This window comes from Rattus norvegicus, chromosome 7, assembly GCF_021556685.1.
Source record: "Rattus norvegicus strain SHRSP/BbbUtx chromosome 7, alternate assembly SHRSP_T2T, whole genome shotgun sequence".
Classification (NCBI taxonomy): domain Eukaryota; kingdom Metazoa; phylum Chordata; class Mammalia; order Rodentia; family Muridae; genus Rattus; species Rattus norvegicus.
Genome location: NC_141540.1, coordinates 41,037,101 through 41,058,135, shown reverse-complemented (window position 1 = coordinate 41,058,135; position 21,035 = coordinate 41,037,101). Strand labels below are relative to the sequence as shown.

Sequence of the window (21,035 nt, the reverse complement as noted above, 5' to 3'; positions counted from 1 at the left end):
GGCCTACAGGAGCTACAAGGAGGCGGGGATGACAAAGTTTAAAGTGAAGGCAATAGTCCTTAATCAAATGACCTCCACCAGATGTGTATACTGAGGATGTGCTATTCAGGACGTAAGCTTTAACAGGAGGAGACTAAGAGAAGGAAAGGGCATGAGGGACCCTAGGAGGCTTTACCGGAAAGTGACTGATCTTGGAAACAGGTGACAAGGATGCTGCTTAGTGAGATAGGAGACAAACTGGGGAGGACAGGACTGGCGGAGACTTGTGGGGAAGAAAGACGAGAGAATGGAGGATAAGTCAATCAGAGAAGGCCCGTGCAGCTGCAGGGCAGACAGGCTGAGCAAAGGTCAGCAGCTAAGATATATGGGGTGGGTTCGGGAAGGACAGAAACTACTGACTGGAGCATGGGGTGTGGGGAAGAATACAGATTATGCTGGTGATAATGACCAGGGTGCTGAATACTCTGGAATAAGATACAAAGCAACTCAGAGGTTCGGAACGATCTCTAGGCAACAAGAAGTCCTGATAGGCACACTGTGACAGGATCAAACCTGTTTAAGGACAATCTCTTTCAGACTTACGGTAAAGGCAAGAGGTCAGAGCAGTCATTGGTTCTGACCATCTTGCCTTCATCAAAAGGTGTGTTTACAGATAAAGACACCAAGGTCAATGAGAGGTATTCACTAGGTCTTTATCGTGTGCATTATTTTGTAAACTGAACACGGAAGAGAAATTACACAAAAATATTTGACCTTTGTGGACTGCGATCTGCATGTAAATGATAGTCACACACAATACACACACACACACACATACCACATACATACATACCACACACCATGCACCACACATGCACACCACACACACTATTCACATCACACATTCACACATACCCACGTATCACAGACACACATAGACATACCATACACCACACCACACACCACACATACACACATATCACACACACAGACCACATGCACACCACACACACACCACATACACACATATCACACACACAGACCACATGCACACCACACACACACCACATACACACATATCACACACACACACACACACCACATGCACACCATATACATACATACCCACATACACAAAACAAAACAAAAAAAGAAAAGGTCACTTGTTAAACTGAAAGCACATGAACAAGTGATATACAAAGTATTGGTCTCCACGTCTTTATATTTTCATTGTAAAGCACAGTGAAGGTTAAGGCTGCTTTCTTAAGAGCCACATTAGAATGCAAATTTAAATCACCAGCCATCATCCGAGGGGCAAGGAGGCTTTAAAAACTCCCTGTGAATTTCATCCAAGAATCTAGAGGACATAGCGAAGGACAGAACAAATAATAGATCTTATTCTCTGGAACAGAGAAAGAAGGGAGACACGGGGGAATCCCAGAGGCCAGGGCACTTAAACATTTTGGCACTTTACCAGCACTCAGAGTGTAATGAATTAAAAAAACAATTTAAAAGCTATCTTTGCTGGTTTTCCTTCCAAATCACATCACACTGGAGCAGAGTGAGTGTTGAGAATGAGAAGAGTACAATGTGTGTGTATATGTATGGTGTATGTGTATATGTGTGTGGTGTGTGTATGTGTGTGGTGTGTGTGTGTGTGTATATGTTTGTATGTTGTGCATGTTTGTGTGTGGTATGCATGTGGTGTGGTGTGGTGTGTGTGTGTGGTGTGTATAGTGTATGTATATTTATAGTTAGGGAACAACATAGAATGCTAACAATAACAACTATGAAATAAAATCTGCTAACAATAACTATCTTCAAGAGGGATGAACAGAAAACAATCTTAAGGGACTCAAAATAAGAACAAAATGTGAAATTGAAAGGAAAAATAAATATGTTTTTTTAAAGCTAAACACTAAACAAGAGGAATTACATATCTGATTACATATATTCATACATAAAACTAGTCCAAAATGTGAAAGGAAGGAAGGAAGGAAGGAAGGAAGGAAAGAGAAGGGAAAGGAAGGGAAGGGAAGGGAAGGGAAAGGAAAGGAAAGGAAAAGAAAGGAAAGGAAAGGAAAAATTAAAATAGGTGATTAGACCTCAAATATGTGTGTTGTGGTGCTTGTCAATGGCTTACTGAAAATATGATTTGTGACTGGGCATTGGTGACATACGTGTTTAATCCCAGCACTCAGAAGGCAGAGGCAGATGGATCTCTGAGTTTGAGGTCAGCCTGCTGTACAGAGTGAGCTCCAGGACAGTCGGGGCTACACAGAGAAACCCTGTCTAGAAAAACAAACCAAAATGAATCTGGTTTATGGGTCAGCAATTGCTCAAATGTTAACAATTTGCCATCAAGTCTGATGATCTCAGTTCTAGCCCCAGGATCTATATAGAGCAGTGGTTCTCAACCGTCTTAACACTGCAACCTTTTACCACAGTTCTTCATGTTGTGGTGACATCCAACCATAAAAATTATTTTTGCTTCTATTCCACAACTGTGATTTTGCTACTCTTATGAATCTTAGTGTAAATTTCTGATATTTCCCATGTCTTAGATGACCTCTGTGAATGGGTCTTTCAAACCCTCTCAAATGGGTCTAGATCGACAGGTTGAGAACCACTGACATTGTAGGAGGAGAAAGCCAGCTTTTTGAACACACCATAGCATGTCCACTTACACACACACACACACACACACACACACACACACACAGACACACACACACACGGGAAAATACCCACGGAAACCCATTGTATGTAAAATTAATAAATGCTAATAAAAAGCTTGGAAGAAGCAATCCAATCTAGTCACAGACTGTAGGGTCACACGATTTAATCCCAGCATACAGAAAGAAGGTTGTGGTTGGAGGTTCTAAGTTTAAGGCTAGTCTGGGAGACCTTGGATGGTGTCTCAAATAAATAGGTAAACTCTGTAAATCCAAGTTGAAGAGCATGGCCATCTAATCCAAACAGCCTCATCTTCATGTGCCATGCCTAGAGATTGATGGACACTCGTGAGTGCCCATCAGATGCAGGCCCGTGGACACTCCATCACAGAAGAAAACTATAATAAGAGGCATTGAACTTTCACCTAATACCGTGACCACACCTCCTAGTATTTTTATGCAAATTTGTAATAAAGGCCTTGGTTGGTGCTGTCCTAGGAGATGCACTAGAGTACACAGGGAGAGGGTAGAGGAAGGGGGCTCCATCTTTGGCCATCGAAGGAGCCATCATGCATGCTGGGTTGAGACTTTCCAATGGGGTGCTTTAGGATCACCCAAGCTCTTGCCAGCAGTCCCTCACCCATACTTTATAAATGAACCCAATAAACTCAGTTGCTCTGTAGTCGGGACTTTATGGAGGGAGATGGTTAGATATTGTTTACGTTTCCCGGGGAAGGAATTCTCCTGACGGTGCGTGAACAGCTAACATAATACTGAAAAGGAATTCTAACAGGAAGGGAGGAGCCTGCCTAACTGGGCAACTTCGTCAGTCAGTCGATACAAAACAAACTGCAAATCAACTTGGTCAACTGAAATCCAAACCAGAAATGTTTTCATAACATACAGCTGACTTTCAGTTATTCACAGCAGCTAAGCTTCAGCCAATCACAGGCTGCCTGTTGATGTGTTCATATAAGGACATGGTCATGTTCATATAAAGAGCCCAGGATGCTGCTTGCTTAACTCAGTCACCTGAACCTGTTCTGGTTTGAGGACTGTGGGACTTGTAAGTTGTTCTTTTCCTCAATCATGTTAGTCTTCAATTCGGCTAAAGTGTTCCTTTTAACCGTACTTTAAAACCACAGCGACTGTGAACACGCACTATGCAAGCATATCATTGAAGGAAACTGAATCCAGACGCATGTGTGGGGACTCAGAGGAAGGCTGATCTGAAAAGAGTTGAGGAAGGATGGATTAATGCCAGTGTACATGGACTGAAAGGTTTGAGAAGGAGACCCACCAATTTGGCTCGACTTTTTGTTTTGTTTTGTTTTCATCCATGTAATTTTTAAAAACCGTAATCTACCAACATGGGTGAATCACTGTTGGAAAAATACCTTGGAATAAATTAATTCTGATCCCTTGAATAAGTTTAAACATGACAGAATTTCAATGTTTTTAGTTTATTAGCATTCTCATTTTATTTTATTGAAATTCTTTTTCATTAAGTGCCTAAAAAGAAAAAGAAAAAAAAAAAAAGAAAGAGGGAGGGGAGGAAGGAGGAGGTTAGTCAGGGTCCCACTAGGCTTCCAAGGCTGGCCTTGAATTCATTGTGAGTTTTCCTTGCTCTTAGGTGGACCATCCCCAAGTAGCTGTGATTACTTTGTAGAACAAGCAGCAGTTCAAAGAGACCATCTTGACTGCCCACGGTAAGACCTTGTAGACCTCCTATCCAGTAGACCTGGCAAATGAGAGAAAGAGGAAGACAAAAGGTGGCCAGGGACTTGTTTTGAGAACTGTGCTGTTGATCGGACATGATGTACCACTCATGTGAAAGCAGCACTCACTTGGGAGGCTGAGGCAAGAAGGTTCTGAGTTCAAGGCTAACCTGAACTACACTTCAAGTCCCTGTCTCACAAAGACCAAACAAAAGCCTGGTGTGGTGTCATGTGCCTTCAATATCAGCACTTGGAAGGCAGAGCCCATTAGATTTTTATGACTTTGAAGCCAGTCTTGTCTAGATAGTGAGAGTCTTGTCTCAAAAATAAACAAAACCAAAAACTAAACAGAGCTTAACTCTGTTGGAATTGTCCAAAGCGATGGATTCAGAGGCATAATTCAGGTTCTAGGATGGACAGATTCATTTCTGTCCAGATAAATTCGCCACCTTGGGCAATGAGCCCAGTCCTGTGGATTGGCAGATGGAGACGGGAAAATTAAAAAAAAAAAAAAAAGTCACCAGAAGAAGTTTTATCATCAGAGCCCATCAGTCCGCTTAAATTTCCACTCAGGCAGAAACAATGCCCTTCAGGCAATTCATACCCCAAGCATTTGTTTAAAGGGCAACACAACACGTAGGTTGACTGTAGGCTAAGGCAGGGTTCAGGAAGGAAGCTTTAGAAAAAAATTGCAAAAGTTGGTTCCATTTCCAGCCAGATAAAAGGAAAGTGGCTTAACCAGTAACATGAATACTTTTTTTTTTTTAGACAAACGTGATGAAAACAATAGAGTTGTGAAGAGCTTCTGGCCCAACCAAACTTACACTAGGGCTTTAGAAACAGGCTAAGGGAATACATTGAGTCCTACAGAAAGCTTCAAGGGGAGCACAGTTTCTCTGGACGCAGTCACGTTACTTAATAAATGCTGTGTATGCTGCACCGTAGGGCTCTGAAGCCTCTATGGCTGCTAATGCAGCCCTGGGGCATCTATACATGGATGGGTACAGATCTTACTTAGAGAGACTAACCTTCCTAAATCTCAAACAATTACCATAAGTCACAAAATATGCTTGCTTGCTCTCCCTCCCACCTCCCTCTCTGTGTCTCTCTCTCTGTGTCTCTCTCTCTCTGTGTCTCTCTCTCTCTCTTTGTCTCTGTCTCTCTGTGTGTGTGTGTGTGTGTGTGTGTGTGTGTGTGTGTGTGTGTGTGTGTGTGCTGTGCACATCTGTGAGGATGCTAAGAGGTCACCTTCCGTTGGCATTCCTCAGAAGCCATTCTACTTGATTCTGAGGACCTGGGTCTGGTTGACTGGGCAGGCTAGTTGTCCAGAGAGCCCATCCCAACACTGAGATTAAAAACACAAGTTTCCACACCCATTATTTAACCAGGGTGCTAGGAATTGAACCAGGTCTCATCAGTGTTTATGATAAGCACCTTTCTAATTGAGCTGTGTCTCCGGCCCCCTCCTGAGAGTTTTTAAATATGTTTCTACCATTTAAAACCAGTTTTTGAAAGATTCTTAGCTTTGGTTGGTTGTCAACGCATAGGGCTGGCCTATAGAATTCAGACTTACATTCTAGGAACATAGGAGAGTATCGTAGCTTGGCAGGATGGTGCAGGCCTGAGGATCACAGCACTCTGGGCGCTGAGGCAGGAGGAGATTGGTGAGTTCCAGGCCAGTCTGAGCTGCCTAGCAAGTCCCTGTCCCAAAACAACACAAAGTGCACACGTGATTTGTTGTTACTGTTTATATTGCAAGAAAGGAGGGTCGAGAAGACTGAACCACTTTGGGGCCCAGCAATTCAGCTGCAGTTGGCATTGGGAAGTGAAACCTGAGAGTCCAACAATTCAAATGCTACTCTGATGGGACTAGAGTGGTCGAGGTGGGCAAGAGCCCCAGATAGCCAAGGAAATCTTCCTTTGGAGGAAGGTTGGCCCACAGGAGCAAAGGAGAAAGGAGAAAAGCCCCACCCCCTTCAATTACCCATGCTCTACTTACCCAGTGATCTAGGCCACTGAAAAGACCAGCAGCCACAGAGTTAAATTTAGTCACCCCCCTCCCAGCCCCCCGTTTTTGCATAAAGATGAGGTTCTACCTCCTACCCTGGGCAAAACCCACAGTTCTCAGATCACCTTCCCAAGCCCGCAGTCTGAGGATGGCTTTGTTTACCTGTAAGCACCAGGCTCTTATGTAAATTCCAGCAGCCAGCTCAAAATAAGCCTGTGCTTGGCGCTGATGGATTTATTTTTCCTTTGCTACGGCAGGCACAGACCGTTTCTGTGTGGGGGGAGGGGAGCGACACCGCAGCAGCTTGCCCAAGACTTCAGGGCCTGCCTGGCAACCAGCCCCTTTGCCCCTTCTGCAGCTTGGGCCTGACTACCTAGCTACTGAATAGTCGGATGGGAAGGGTTCAATTCAGGGTTTGCACTTTCCCAGCCATTAGCCAGCTGCCAACGCATTTCATTATCTTTGGAGAGTTTGTACATCAAAGAGAGCCCCAAACAGTGTGATCGAGTGGAAGCAACAGTGCCTGGTCAACATTAGAACTCGAAGCATTTTTCCTCCATAGATATAATGCCATCTGGCACCCAGGGACGGCAAAGGCCAGCGATGGAAAAAACCCACCTCCTTGTTTTGCTTATTGGTGTAACAGCTAATCCCGATAAAGGGCACAGAGAGACTGCCTTGTATATCTTGTATTATCTTGTATATCTGTTGTCTTACCCAGGCCGAGCTGCCCCCGTAGCCAAAGGCAAAGGTTGCTCGCTGGACTGCCAAATGGGTTGGGGAGAGACTTAAGGGAGAGATGGGAAAAATACCTCGTTGTCTATTGCATGCCTATTGAATTGCTTAAACATACACGCACATGCACGCGACAGAGAGAGAGAGAGAGAGAGAGAGAGAGAGAGAGAGAGAGAGAGAGAGAGAGAGAGAGAGGAAAAGGAGCTGTTCTTCCCAGAAGTTCTCTGAGGAAACCTCAAGTAGCCGGCTTTGAAAGTCCCTCACCGGACTCTCTTGTTATCACATAACTTCTTAACATCTGCTGTAAAAACTTGGTTTAGATTATTTTGAAAACTCCTCTCCTTCTCCTCAAGGGATTTTAGATTCCAGCCCACCAAATCTCTCACCACTACTGAAATCACCGTTCAGGACCATGGCTGAGAGAGAGGCAGGGTAACTCAAGCTCAGTGCACAGGGCACCAGACAGTGTATTTGCTGGGTAGGTGATTTTCAACTAGAAAATTGGGGGGCGGGGCAACGTGAGCCTCTCATTGTTTTATTATTTTGACATCAGTCTTCCAAACAGAGGAAACAACATCCACGTGGACAGCTGTCTGCTTCGCTGAAATGAGGACGAGTGTCCTATTTGTGGGGCTTTGTTTGTTTTTTGTTCAGTTTGGTTGGGGTTTTGCAAATACGTGCACAGTCAAATATGCACTGCCACTGTATAGAAACTCTTCAGTGATTTTTTTTTTCTCCCCTAGTCCTTCCTTCTGACCAACTCTCCACTCTCCACCCAGCCTTCCATCTCTGCAAGGGGAAAAGTCTAATGTTTTGAGTAAGATGGTTCCTCCGGGAGGAAAGTCACATCTAGACAGGATTATGTCATTGCGGCTTAAGCAACCTAAGTAGTCTTCAGAAAATGGAAACCTCCTAAAATGCTGTCCCTTTTACACCAGTGGCTCTCAACCTTCCTAATGCTGTGACCCTTTAATACAGCTCCTCATGTGGTGGTGACCCCCAACCATAAAATAATTTCCTTGGTACTTCATAACTGTAATTTTGCTACTGCTATGAACTGTAATATAACTATTTTTTTTTTGAGACAGATGGCTGCCCATGGGGGCTGGGTGGGCATGGCCCAAGGGTTGAGAACCAATGCTGTACACAGTTATGACAATTAAGATGATTTTAAAAGTAAGTAGGTACCTACCAATAACCAATACGTAGCCCAAAATCACTCAGAAAAATCTTTATCTCTGGCCCGCTACTGCTTTTCTCTTCCATGGCATAAACTGCAGAATTAAAACCCTGGGAAGAAAGGGACCCGGTTGCTATTCTCAGCGGGTATGAAGTGACAGTTCCATCTCTGACCCTGAACATCCCCTATCCTGTCACCCTTTCCCTCTCATCTTGTCTCTCTGCCGAGTCAGGGAAAAGGAGACAAAACAGATTAGCGAAGCAAGCACAATTGAAATCCTTGACCGAGAGGGAGAAACGAGTGTATGGTGCTCAGATTCCCAATACAAGGTGGTCACATGTTAAAACCTGAATTATTCATTCAGAACATCGGCTACTTCACATTTCATAAATGCTGTGAATCTCTAGCACAGGAAAAAAGATTTGCCAAGAAGAGGCTTGCACAGAAGGTGAGGAAACGTTAAGACATACATTCCAAATTTTAGCCTCCACACTCACACTCGCACACATACGTGCACATGTGTAGAGGAATTTTCATCCAGCAACATGGCTTCTGTGGCAAGGGATCATATCCATATTAGGTCTATGTAATCCGGCTAGAATACAAACAAGTCCTTAGTACATACCTTTAAATCTGGCTAAAATACAAACACACCCGATTGAACACACCTTTAATCCCAAACAATGAAAGTAAAGTTGGTTTGTAGAAGAATGCAGCCATCTTTGAGAGTGAAGAAGAACAGATAAAGTGATGAATCAGAGAAAGACTTGACAGAATGAGTCAGAGACAGGATATGCCCAACCCTCAATAGCACAGGAAAGAGATGCTACTTGAGAGGGAGAGCCAGGGTGGGAGGCAGTTTTCCTGGGATAGTTTTACAGAGATAGGCTGCAGGTAAAATCAGGAGGATCCAGAGAATGAGAAGGAGCCAGAAGATGAGAACGGATTGAAGAGTTACTTTGAGGCCAAGCAGAGCAATTCAGTGTTGCGGTATAAATTAAAAAGCGACAGAACGGGTCCCTCGAGTACCCTGGCGGTCCAGTCTTGCTAGTTCCAGCTCCAGCAGGTCATTGGAACTAGCACTAATTTACCTCAGCAGCTCCATGATGGCCCCACTGTCCATGAGCTGTTCCAGTGCGGCTCCCTGTCAGTCCAACCTGCCCTCACTCATAGCTCTCTTGTCTGGTTTCTACCATGCCAGGTACACACATCCCAATTCCATGGCGTGCCTGGTGCATCCCACTGCCATACACTCTCTTGAACTCAATTAAGTCACCACATGAAAGAACACACCACACAATACCCTCTGATCCAATTGATAAGATATAATTTGCCCATCTAGACAACACAAAATCCTGTAAACACCCATCCCTTAAGAATAGTCATAACAACCTGTGCAGAGAAGAATCTTAACATCTGCTGCCATGTTCTGTCAGCTCCTCCCTCCTCGCTCCTGCTCCTCTCTCATGCTCCCCCCCTTCCTAAAACCTCTGTTCCCGTCTCCCTTCCTTCTCGTCCAATGACAGGCTTCATTTTATCTTGTCTGCCTTCACCTGCATAATGACATCAACCTACTATTTAGTCAGAAGCCAAGAGAAGCCAGATTGAATCAGTCATGTTAGAGAAGAGTTTGAGCCAGAAGAGCTGAGTTGAACCAACCAGCCAGAGTTCAGAAAGAACTAGAATGTGTGACCTTATTTAGCAGATGGCAATTACATCTGGCGAATAAGAGTTACATTTATATCTGTTGCAGTGCAGCACTAAGTCTGAGAGGCTGAAATATTCTAGGCCTAGATTAGATACTACAGAGGCCAAAAGCTTCCAGGCCAGAAGCATTTAGTAAAGCACCAGTTATAAAACTATGTGGACCTGAATTTGATCCCTAGTACATATAAAAAGATACATGAAAATAAAAATCTGACATCCACCTATGACTCCTGCATGACTAGGTACATACAGCACACATACAAAACATACATATGCATAGACACACAGAGGGGAGTGTATTGGTCAGGGTTCTCTAGAGACACAGAACGTCTTTAAATAAATAAATACATAAACAAATACAATAGAACCAAGTAGTTATTAACAGAGAGAATGTCTCTCTCTATTAAGGGAATTAATTGTAATGACTTACAGACTGCAGTTTAACAAATGCGACAATGGGGAGCTGTAACTAGGAAATCCAAGAATCTAGTGGCTGCTCAGTCCTCCGAGGCTAGGTGTCTCACCTGGCCTTCTGTATAAAGTGGAATCCTGAAGAAGAAGGTCTCAACAGATGTACTGGCAAGTAAGTGCAAGCAGACGAAGGAGAGCAAGTCTTCTTTCTTCCAATGTCTTTCTGTAGGCCTCCAGCAGAAGGTTTGGCCCAGATTAAAGGTATCTTCCAGCATACCTGGATTTGTCCCAGGGCTGGCCTTGAGCTCAGAGATCTGCTGGTCTAGGTCCCCTGGGATTAAACGTGTGTACTGCCTTGTCTGGGTCTAAACTTTTCATGGCCACTATGCCTCAAGATCTCCATGTCAAAGATCTGGGTCAGAAGTCTGTCTCCCACTGGAAGAGCTTGAAGGGGCTCGAGACCCCTTATGAACAACAATGCCAAGCAACCAGAGCTTCCAGGGACTAAGCCACTACCTAAAGACTATACATGGACTGACCCTGGACTCTGACCTCATAGGTAGCAATGAATATCCTAGTAAGAGCAGTGGAAGGGGAAGCCCTGGGTCCTGCTAAGACTGAACCCCCAGTGAACTAGATTGTTGGGGGGAGGGCGACAAGGTGGGGGGGATGGGGAGGGGAACACCCATAAAGAAGGGGAGGGGGGAGGGGGATGTTTGCCCGGAAACCGGGAAAGGGAATAACACTCGAAATGTATATAAGAAATACTCAAGTTAATAAAAAAAAAAAAAAAAAAAAAAAAAAAAAAGAGAAGTCTGTCTCCCAGCCTCAAGATCTGGATCACAGGTGTATCTTCCATTTCTGTCTTGTAGTTCATTCCAGATACAGTCAGGTTGACAGCCAGGAAGAGCCATGACAAGGGGGGAGAGAGAAAGTGACCGCCTTCATGGGACCCGGTATGTCTTACAAGTAGTCGTGCTATGTATGGCATGGGTTCATACACTGAACACTGTTGTGTGGCAAACTGTGGTAGATACTGATGGGACCTCATATAAGTAAATAAGGAGATTTCTTCTCCCAAGGAACTCACAGTTGGATACTAGAGGCAAATTTTAACGTAAGAATTGTTACCATAGGGGTAGAGCAGCTCATCACAACCCGAGTCATGCTGTTAGGATCCTAAGAAACATAAGCTTAATCGAGCTTCTTTAAATAAATACATACATACACAAATGCAGCAGAACCAAGTAGTTACTAACAGAGAGGAACTAGGAGCATAATAGAAGAAAGAAAAAGCAATATGTCGGTTACATCAGACAAGGTCTTCACAGCGCTCATGTTAAAGTAGTGATATGCTATTGTGTTTAAGTCAAATAAGCCTTAGTCCCGCAAATCATTCAAGAAAGAAAATCAATCGCTTGTGGCATGGCTTCCAGTGTACTTTTCATATCACTTAATCTGCTGAGAGCTTTCTCTGATTATTCCGGATTTGTGGTCGAATCATTTAAAAGACGTGAAGCTCTGCAGTTTCTCCACTTTGACCGCTGAAAAGTAGAGCTCTCCTCATACTCTCCTGATAGGCTGGGTAACCAATACTTACCTGTAAAGGAGTAGACAACAGAGCAGCGAGTAAGAAAACAATGCCGAGTTCCTTTCTTAAAATGCGGAAAACTTCCAACTCCTAGATGCTAGGAATCATAGGACACACAAAACCACTTTTATAGAGTTTTTGAATCAGGAGTTCCAGGCTAGCCTCAACTCGGTATCTAGCTGAGGGTGATGCTGATCCTTCTGCCTCTATGTCTCAAGTGCTGGGACCTGAGTTTCTACTTCTGGTTAATGCGGTGCTGAGGACCAAACACAGATGTTCCTGGATGCTGTAGGCAAACATCCAGCAACTGACTTAGGCCAGCCTGTGTTTCAGCTTCTGAACAGGAGTCAGGTTTCACATAACTAATTAACTAGTTCACCGTCACGGCCACAATCATTCTACTTTTTCCCCACAGCCAAGTAAGTGTTCCTAGAAACTGCTCAAAAGGAGACCCAGCTCTGTGCCAACGTGGTGGTTGGGAGGGGGGATGGCCAACCAGTTATGTAATGGTCTGTTGACAGAAAGAAACAGAAGAAGAAACCCAGTGTATCGCCAGAATCTTGAATCCAATACCAGTTTCAACCTGGGCAAACACATTGAGACACAATCTTTTTACAGGACAGAATTGTATTCATGTTCTCTTTTGGAGTTTTAAAGAGAAGAAGCTTAAACTGCCATCAGTTACAGAAAATCGTTTCCTGGAGATCTTTGCTTTCTCTCTGTCTCTTTCTGTACTCCCTCCTCTTCTCTTCCTGCCGTCCCTGGCTTTCTACCTTATCAGAAAACCAGATAAAAGGTGGGCACATGCCACATGGTGGTTTGCAGAGCATGACTTTAATCCCAGCAGGCTGATCTCTGTGAGTGAGGTGGAGGCCAGCCTGGTCTACAGAGTGAGACTCTCCGAGTCCTGTTCCAGGATAGCCAGGGTTACACAGTGGAAAAGTAAAAACCAAACCAACCAACCAACCAAACAAACAAACAAACAAAAATATGAACATATAGGAAAAACAAGAGGCAGAAATATCCTGTGGTACATAGGGAAAAAAAATACAAGCCACTATTATCAGGGGTAGGGACTTTTTACTTGTTTACAGAAACTTCTCTGATAAACATAGCATCTGCCTCACCGAGGGACTGTGAGCGCTAGACGCACTACTGGGATTTAAAAAAAAAAAGTACAATAGTTCCCAGCACATTTAAAGCTGTCAACAGATGCTGGATAGTGCTATTACCCTTGCTATTTTTACCACTGCTATTATAGTCATAGCTTGCATAACTACATGCTCAGTACGGTTCGAACTCAACACTACATTTAGTTGGTCACAATGTAGCTTAGGAATTATTCTATTTCTAAACCCCAAATTCCTAACAATGTTCATTTGGTTATTCAGGAACCATTTATCCTGGGTTCCCCCTACACACCCAAAAGTACATCTCTAATACGACTTTATTCAAATATTTTTTAAAGCAGATTTGCCGTGCGGGTCAGCAAAATGGATTTGTAGGTAAAGGTGCGTGGCCGAAGGTAATCGTCTCCTGTGAACCATGCTATGTGCTATGGTGTGTGTGTGTGTGTGTGTGTGTGTGTGTGTGTGTGTGTGTGTACCACATAGGCACACACACATTTTAAAAAAGCTTTGTCTCTAATTTTCAAATATTCAAAATTCCTTCACAAACCTCTCACAGTTCAGCTCTGGTCCTCTCTGGCCTTCCCAAATGCTCCTTTTTCTCTCTACCTCTTAACCATTTCCCCCCAGTAGTTGTCAAGGCTTCCAACTTGCCTACCCCATTGTTGCTTCTTCCCTGAAACAAGGATGAAATGGCCCTCTAACGTCCTTCTTTCCATCTGTAAATTCATTTATTAAAGATACCAAAAACCAAGTCATCTTGATTAGCCCAGAAACAATAGTGGGTGAATGGGTAAGGTCCTAGTATATATAAAAGAAACAATATTCTTTATTAGAAGAACTCAGTGTGTAACCTGGGCTAGCCTTGAACTCACAAGTCTCTTGCCTAAGCCTTCCTGGTGCTAAAATTACAGGCATGCCTTAGCACCACACCTGCCCTTGACCAAAAAAAAAAAAAAAGTCTTGACCTAACTTCTACACACTCTCCTCTCCAAAATGAAAAGTTAACTGTGAAATGTCAGGCCAGCATGATAATGCCTGGTTTAAAAGCACTTTTACAAGTGCTCCGTTCTGGCATTCTTTTGCAAACTTTTTCAAGTATCTGACCTGCAGGTACGGTCCCAGCTCAGTTTTCTTCTATGTTGTTCCCTTTATAAGAGCAAATCAAATCGATATGTATCTCCCAGGTTACTGTTCCCCCTTCCTTCCTACTTCCTCTATTTCTCTGTGGCACGGAAGTATACGGAGTGGATCCAACCTTCTGGTTCTTTCCAGTCGTCATGTCCCTGAGCTGTTGAGTAGGCTTATGTGGTGGTTTGAATAAGCTTGGCTCAGGGTGTGGCCCTAGTAGGAGGTGTGGCCTTGTTGGCGGAAGTGAGTCACTATGGGCATGGGTTTTAAGATCCTCATTCCAGCTGCCTGGAAACCAGACTTTTCCTAGCAGCCTTCAGATAAAGATATAGAACTTTCAGCTCCTCCTGCACCATGTCTGCCTGGCTGGATGCTGCCATGTTCCCGCCTTGATAATGGACTGAACCTCTGACCCCGTAAGCCAGCCCCAATTAAATGCTGTCCTTGTAAGAGTTGCCTTGGTCCTAGTGTCTGTTCAGAGCAGTAAAACCCTAGCTAAGGCAGCTTACAAACATGTTTCTCAATAACTTTATCTTCTGAACTCGAGCAGAGTTCATGTGCATTCTGTATCTTTGCTAAATGATCAGTTTGACTAGCAGGTATTTTTGTTTTTTTCTTTTGACTATGTGATGGGAGACTGGGTTTTCCAGCGGATAGTAAGGCAAATCACACAATAGTGTGTGTGTGTGTGTGTGTGTGTGTACAAAAACTACATATAAGCATTGCTTATATATGTTATATGCTTATATATGTTATCTTTGCTTACATACATATAATGTTATCTTTGTTGTCAAATTGAACGGAAAGTTAGATATATAAAATATTGGTAAAGCCCACTTCTGGTTGTGTCTGGGAGGGTGTATCCAGAGATGATTGGCATGTCCATCAGCAAACCATCTTAAATACAGTGGCACATGCCATGGGCTTGAGGCTTGGATTAGACAAAGTGGAAGAGGGAGATGCTGAGGGGAGTGTGCAACTCTTACTGATCCTATGCATTTCCACTGCAGCCATTACCCACAAACCTCCCCATTGATCCCTCTTGGTCTCCAGCTTCTTAGGCTGAGCAGCTACAGCTATCTCCATCTTCCATCGTACTGACTTACAACTATTCAGTCTCTAACTTTGAAGGTGATTTAACGAATCTCCTTTGATAACTGCATATCCATTTATTTCCATTTTTCTGTTCCTTTAGAGAACCTTGGCTAATCTTAGCGTAGGATAGGCATGCCCCTATCAATATATAGTATACATGACTAACGTGTGCATATATAAATCTCGCCTTCTTACGGAGACTTTACGATGTGACAGTTAGAGCACAGCTAGTTGGGTAATTCCAAGGACTGAGAACTGGAAAACTGACAGAGAAGATTCTAGTCCAATCTGAAGGCCACAGAACAGGGAGAATCAAAGGCAGGTTTGTGCGACAGCTCAAGTAGCCAGTCAGAGAAAGCATTCATCCTACCTAAATTAAGCATGCCCTGGATGGATAGAACCACATAGACTCACCTCTCTTAGGGATGTCATCTTTCTTCAACCCACCAAATTAAAATGTTGTCTCTAAGGAAGCAACATTCAAAAATAATGTTTGCCCTGATACCTGGGTACCCATGGCCCAGTCAAGTCAATAAGGCTAACCATTTCAGCTGATAATCCTACCCAGTCAGATATAAAATCAGGTAGCAGGGGAGTCTTAAATGACTGGCAAAAAATATTCATAGTAACTGAAAATATAGATCAAAATATGTACAGTATCCTAGCCATGGTACTAAGTACTCTGTAGGTTATCATACTTAATTCACACAATGATCCTGCAAGGTAAGTACCAATTTGTTGGAGATGAAGCATTAAGCCAGTGTTGGAACTGAGCAAACAAGAGAGTGGTCAGTGGAAACCTCTTTTCCAAAGCTGTGGACAGAATGAAACATTCCATCCAGCAGGGAGGCTCCTTAGGCCTGAGGGTAAATATTTCAACAACTCCAGGAAGTCCCTGAAACTGACTAGATTCACTATGCACTCTACATCCTTCAGTCCAAAAACTGAGAGTCCACCTCAGTTTGAGAAAATTGAGTTGCAGAGAAAAGCTTAAGACCAGACCAGCTACCCAAAAGAAGCAGAACAGGGCCAGGCTGCCTGGAAGAGGTTTATATCAGAGCCGCTTGGAAAAGACACTCTACAAACTGATTTGGCTGAAGGCTGGGTAGTATGCCCAACTTTCCCAGCTTTTGTGAGCTGTCACCCATGCTGGGGTAAGCTTTGGTGATGCAGCTGTCCATGTGTCATTTCTGCTCCTATAAGTAAGTCCTGTAAGGAACCCCAATAAAATTCCTCATTGGTTCACCAAGTTAGACTTTGGTGGTATCTGTACTTTGGTCTGTCATGGGTTCGCTATCTAAAGTGAGTAGTTATGTGTATTGGGTCTCCTGAGGAGAAGTTTTGTAATACAGCACTGCCACAACTTCATACTTGACTCTGTGCTTCACGAAACACAATGATGTTGGAAAGATCTGCTGGGAGTTTTCTCTGACTTTTAAATCAGCACCAGGACAGTCAAGGAACAGGTTGGGGGAGGGGGCAGTTTAGTAAGAAAGGGGAAGTGGTCTGTGCCAGTAGTAACAGGTAAAGAAAACATCGACTGCTGAGAGAGAGAAAAAGCAGAACCTGGCATCCTTTGCACTTGGTATTTCAGTTTAAAGAAGGAAGAACTTTAGTGCTATCATGAAATAAAATCTCTCTGGAAAACTCCAGGAGGTGTACATCTGATTATCACAAGGACAAAGAATAAGGAGACCGAGTATGAGTTTATATACATTGGTGCTGAGGGATGCACTCAGGACTCTGCATGCACGCACTAGTGTGTGTTCTTTGAACACTGACCATCTTATTTCCATCACACAAAGGACTATTCGGTCATTCACTATCCAGACTCCTCTGAAAGTCTCCAAGCAACCCTCAGCTGCTCTGACGGTTATACCTCCCCCCTCCCCACCATAGTCTTCTGCATCATTCATAGTGCTAAGTGTACTCCTCCATACATCTGTATCCCTCCCTTGGGGGAACCACAGATTTTGAACTTTGCATATTTTGCACAAGCTCAGATTTATCGTCACATCTGTTAAAATAAATATTTACTTTTTCTGTTAAGTGTGTGTGTGTGTGTGTGTGTGTGTGTGTGTATAAATGCCGGTGCCAGCAAATGCCAAGGTGTCCGATTTCCCCTGGCCTCCTGGCATTGGAATGAGAGTTCCAAAGTGGATGCTGGTAACCAAACTTGGGTCTTTTGCAAGAGCAATGCTCTTAACCACTCAGCCATCTTTCCTGCCGTCCTTTTGGACCTTAAGCTCCGGATCAAGTAGAAGGCTTTATTCACTGTCTGCAGTCTTCCTTCATTTTAGCCTTGATGGCATGCTCTTTTCCCTCCTGGCATCCCTGGAAACACCACAGAGTACCTGAATGCTATTTTCCTGGTGGCTCCAGCGACCCCCTATTCCCTTCCCTCGTAAGCTCATTTATTTCTCAGTATCTTTATTATGACACAATATACTGTCTTATTAGAGTTTGTAATCCTCCTCCTGCATTAGACTATAAACTCCGTGTGGTTTGAGTCTATTCCCAACAGCCTTAAACTCTCACCAGGACTCAGTGGAGTCCTGCATGGAAATCAGACAGTCAAATACTCTTGCATAACTAAAAGGAGAGGCTCAGACACTTCCTGGGCAGTGTGGAGGAAGACGGGGAAGGATTAAGGGTAGCCTGGGCTACAAATAGAGTCAGACTAGGAGAGAAGCCAGGGGAGGTGAAAAAGTAGGAGGGGGAAGGCATAAATTTTTCCAGATCGTTTCATTCAGGGTCATTCCATATCCTAAAATCTCTACTGAACACATTACTAGTTGAAAAGTTGTTTTCTTCTTGGTCCTTAGGAGGTTACTGTTCTCATGGTTTTTTTTTTTTGGTTTTTGTTTTGTTTTTGTACAAGAGAGAAGATATCAGGTGCTATATTTTCATCTCTTAAAACCAAAATAAACCCAATTTTTAAAAAGTCATAAAGAAATGAAAAAAAAATAAAAAACACCCTTATAAAAAAGAAATCCAGAAAGGATTTTAAGAAACAAAAATGGACCCGCTTTGTGTGACTAGAAGACCCTTTGAGAGGAACCACACTGAGTAAACAAGAGGAGGAGGGATTGCTGCTTTAATTCTCAAAGCTCCTCTTTGGGCTCCAAGCTTTGTAAGAGAGGCTTAGAAAAGCGTGCATCCTTCTACTACAGAAGGAGAGAGCTGTTGTGATTTTCTTCTTCTTCCTTGACATGAGTGCTTATTGGATTATGCACTTACTTGACATTATTTCTACCTTGAGGCAGTGTGACAGAGGTGTGTGTGTGTGTGTATGTGTGTGTGTGTGTGTGTGTGTGTGTGTGTGTGCATATGTGCACCTGCCATTTAGAACCTGGAAAGAAAGCCAGTGACAAAAATAAAACGTATGGGATTCAAGAGCATGAAAACCAGTAGAGCCGATGACGGACAGATTGGCTTGTTTGTTTAGTAGTTTCTGTATTTGAGGTGGGGTGTTGCTATGTAGTTTATCAGGACTGACAGTCAGTCACCTGTCTCAGCCTCCAGGGTGCTGGGATTCCAAAAATGTGCCGCCATGCCTGGCTAAGAGAAACGTATTTCCCTGGCTTCTAAAACAGCTGTCAGCAAGGAATGACTTGTGGCTGAATGCAAAGAAGAAACATGAGATTTCTGTCATTGTATTACAACATTATGGTTGTTTAAGTTATGTATTTATTACTAGAGAGAGAGAGAGAGAGAGAGAGAGAGAGAGAGAGAGAGAGAGAGAGAGATGGGGAGGGGGTTGCTATAGCAAGACAAGTATGTGGAGATCAGGAGACGACTTCGTAGCCTTGGTTCTCACCTTTCACCTCTAAGTAGTTAAGTGAGGTAGAACTCATATTCCCGAGTGCGCATGGGAGGTCTGCAAGGATCTTTACCTATCGTGCCATCTCTTCAGCCGCAGCCACTTACCTTTTCGTGGTTCTTTATTCTTAGTGAAGCCGGTAACAAAGGCATTCGAATCTTAGAGTAGGAACTGAGACTTCATCCTCACAAATGAATCTTTGAAAAATGAAAACCCAACAACCAAATAACTTAAAATATTTAATGGAGTGTGTACACTCAACCAACTAGCTCTCACTCAGGAACCTAGTACAGACGGGCAAAATAAGTGCACGACTGGCTGCCTGAATTTCTTTTTCCTAAACATCATTTTTTTTTTTAAACAATAGAAAGACGTTTTGATGATCACTATAGAACAAAAACTTAACTTTTTTTCTAGTCAGACAAGTTCTGCAAACCTTCAGTGGTTTCTTCCTCCCCGCAGTGAACTTCTGTTCTGAAGTTTATATTCAAGAGAAAGGATTGAATCTATACTCAGCAACAGGGCTTATAGCGGGGAAAACACTAAACAAAACATCATTCTCCAGGGCTCCAAATCACCTTCTGATTATAGCACGGTTTACAGTCCATGTGCATCTCCCATTTCCTCCATGGGGCCGCTCCTGTCAAGAGATTCTCAGCACAGGGCTGGGGTGGGAGGTGTTCTGAGAACTTTGCTGAAGGGCTGTTTCCTGGGAAGAAGCGTCTTTCACCATTAATTTTTCTTTTTCTCTCTCCCTCTCCCTCTCTCTCCCGCTCTCTCCCTCTCCCTCTCTCTCCCGCTCTCTCCCTCTCCCTCCCTCCCCCGACCCCCCTCAGAGAAAGGCCCTATGGTCTCCAGGGTAATCAGCTCTCTAGTTCCTTGAGATCCTCAGATTCCTAAGGGAGGGAGAAGACATGAGGGGAGAAAGAAAGAGAGGGATTTTTTTCCACCATTAAAAGTAGGGGAAGGGGCTGGCCAGCTAGTGCAACCAGTAAAGTGCCCCCAGCTGTGTAAACCTGAGGACCTGAATTCAGATCCCTCAGAATCCACAGCCTTGGCCCTTGGGGCCAGAGAGGCAGAAACAGGAGGATCCTGGGACCTACTGGTCATGAAACCAAGACAGATCTGAGAATGATTCAGTGTGAGATGCTGCCTCAAAAAGTATCCTGATGAGCAGATAGCCTCTGGGCTCTACACAACTCTACACACACACACACACACACACACACACACACACACACACACACACAGAGGCAAGAAAGAAAGGTGCGTGACATGACATATACCCTAATCCCAGCATGCCAGGAGTCACCCAGAGGCCAGCCTATTCTACATCATAAGATCCAGCCCATTCTACATTGTAAGATCCAGCCCAGGCAAACTAGGCTAGCAAAACCTTGTCTTTGGTCAGAGAAGAGGAGGGAAATAGGGTAGAGATTCAAACTGGAAGACAAAACAAAATTTTCAATCAAAAACAAGAAAGCAAAGACTAAAAGTGAAGAGGCATCGAGGAGGCTTGTAAACAGAAAATCATTGCCGACTCCAGGACCACAGAAGTACATGAGAACAGTTAACCACTGTGGAGAGTTTGTGGTAATGTGTACCGAGATACTGTGAAACACACATCCTTGTTCTCACCCCCGTTACACTGCAGGTAGACGTGCAGCACACTTAGAACCCCAGCAGGTGGACCACAGAGGCAGGGAGATGAAGAATTCTGGGCCATCCTGGACTCTACACTGGGATTCTGCCTTAAACATAGAGTTGGTGGGATGGTCGAGTGGGTCAAGGTGTTTGCCTTCTGGCCCAATAATCTGCATCTGATCCCTAGATTCTGCGTCATGGAAGAGGAGAG

At 43.8% G+C, this 21,035-nt stretch overlaps 3 long non-coding RNA genes across 4 annotated transcripts; 2 read left to right on the top strand and 1 right to left on the bottom strand.

Moving 5' to 3' along the window:
- The first annotated feature begins 3,653 nt into the window (after positions 1–3,653).
- Positions 3,654–4,684, top strand: LOC148004637 (uncharacterized). Of its 2 annotated transcripts, none has more exons than XR_015625303.1 (2): positions 3,654–3,720; positions 4,288–4,684. It is a non-coding gene; the product is annotated as an uncharacterized LOC148004637 (long non-coding RNA). The 2 variants fall into 2 exon arrangements; XR_015625302.1 differs by having other exon boundaries at positions 3,681–3,935.
- On the bottom strand, positions 4,099–6,734 carry LOC148004636 (uncharacterized). Its single transcript, XR_015625300.1, has 2 exons — positions 5,946–6,734; positions 4,099–4,395 (listed from the first exon to the last, which is right to left on the bottom strand). It is a non-coding gene; the product is annotated as an uncharacterized LOC148004636 (long non-coding RNA).
- A 3,700-nt stretch (positions 6,735–10,434) lies between these two features.
- Positions 10,435–13,485, top strand: LOC148004635 (uncharacterized). The gene is made up of 2 exons (XR_015625304.1): positions 10,435–10,585; positions 11,286–13,485. It is a non-coding gene; the product is annotated as an uncharacterized LOC148004635 (long non-coding RNA).
- Positions 13,486–21,035: the final 7,550 nt, after the last annotated feature.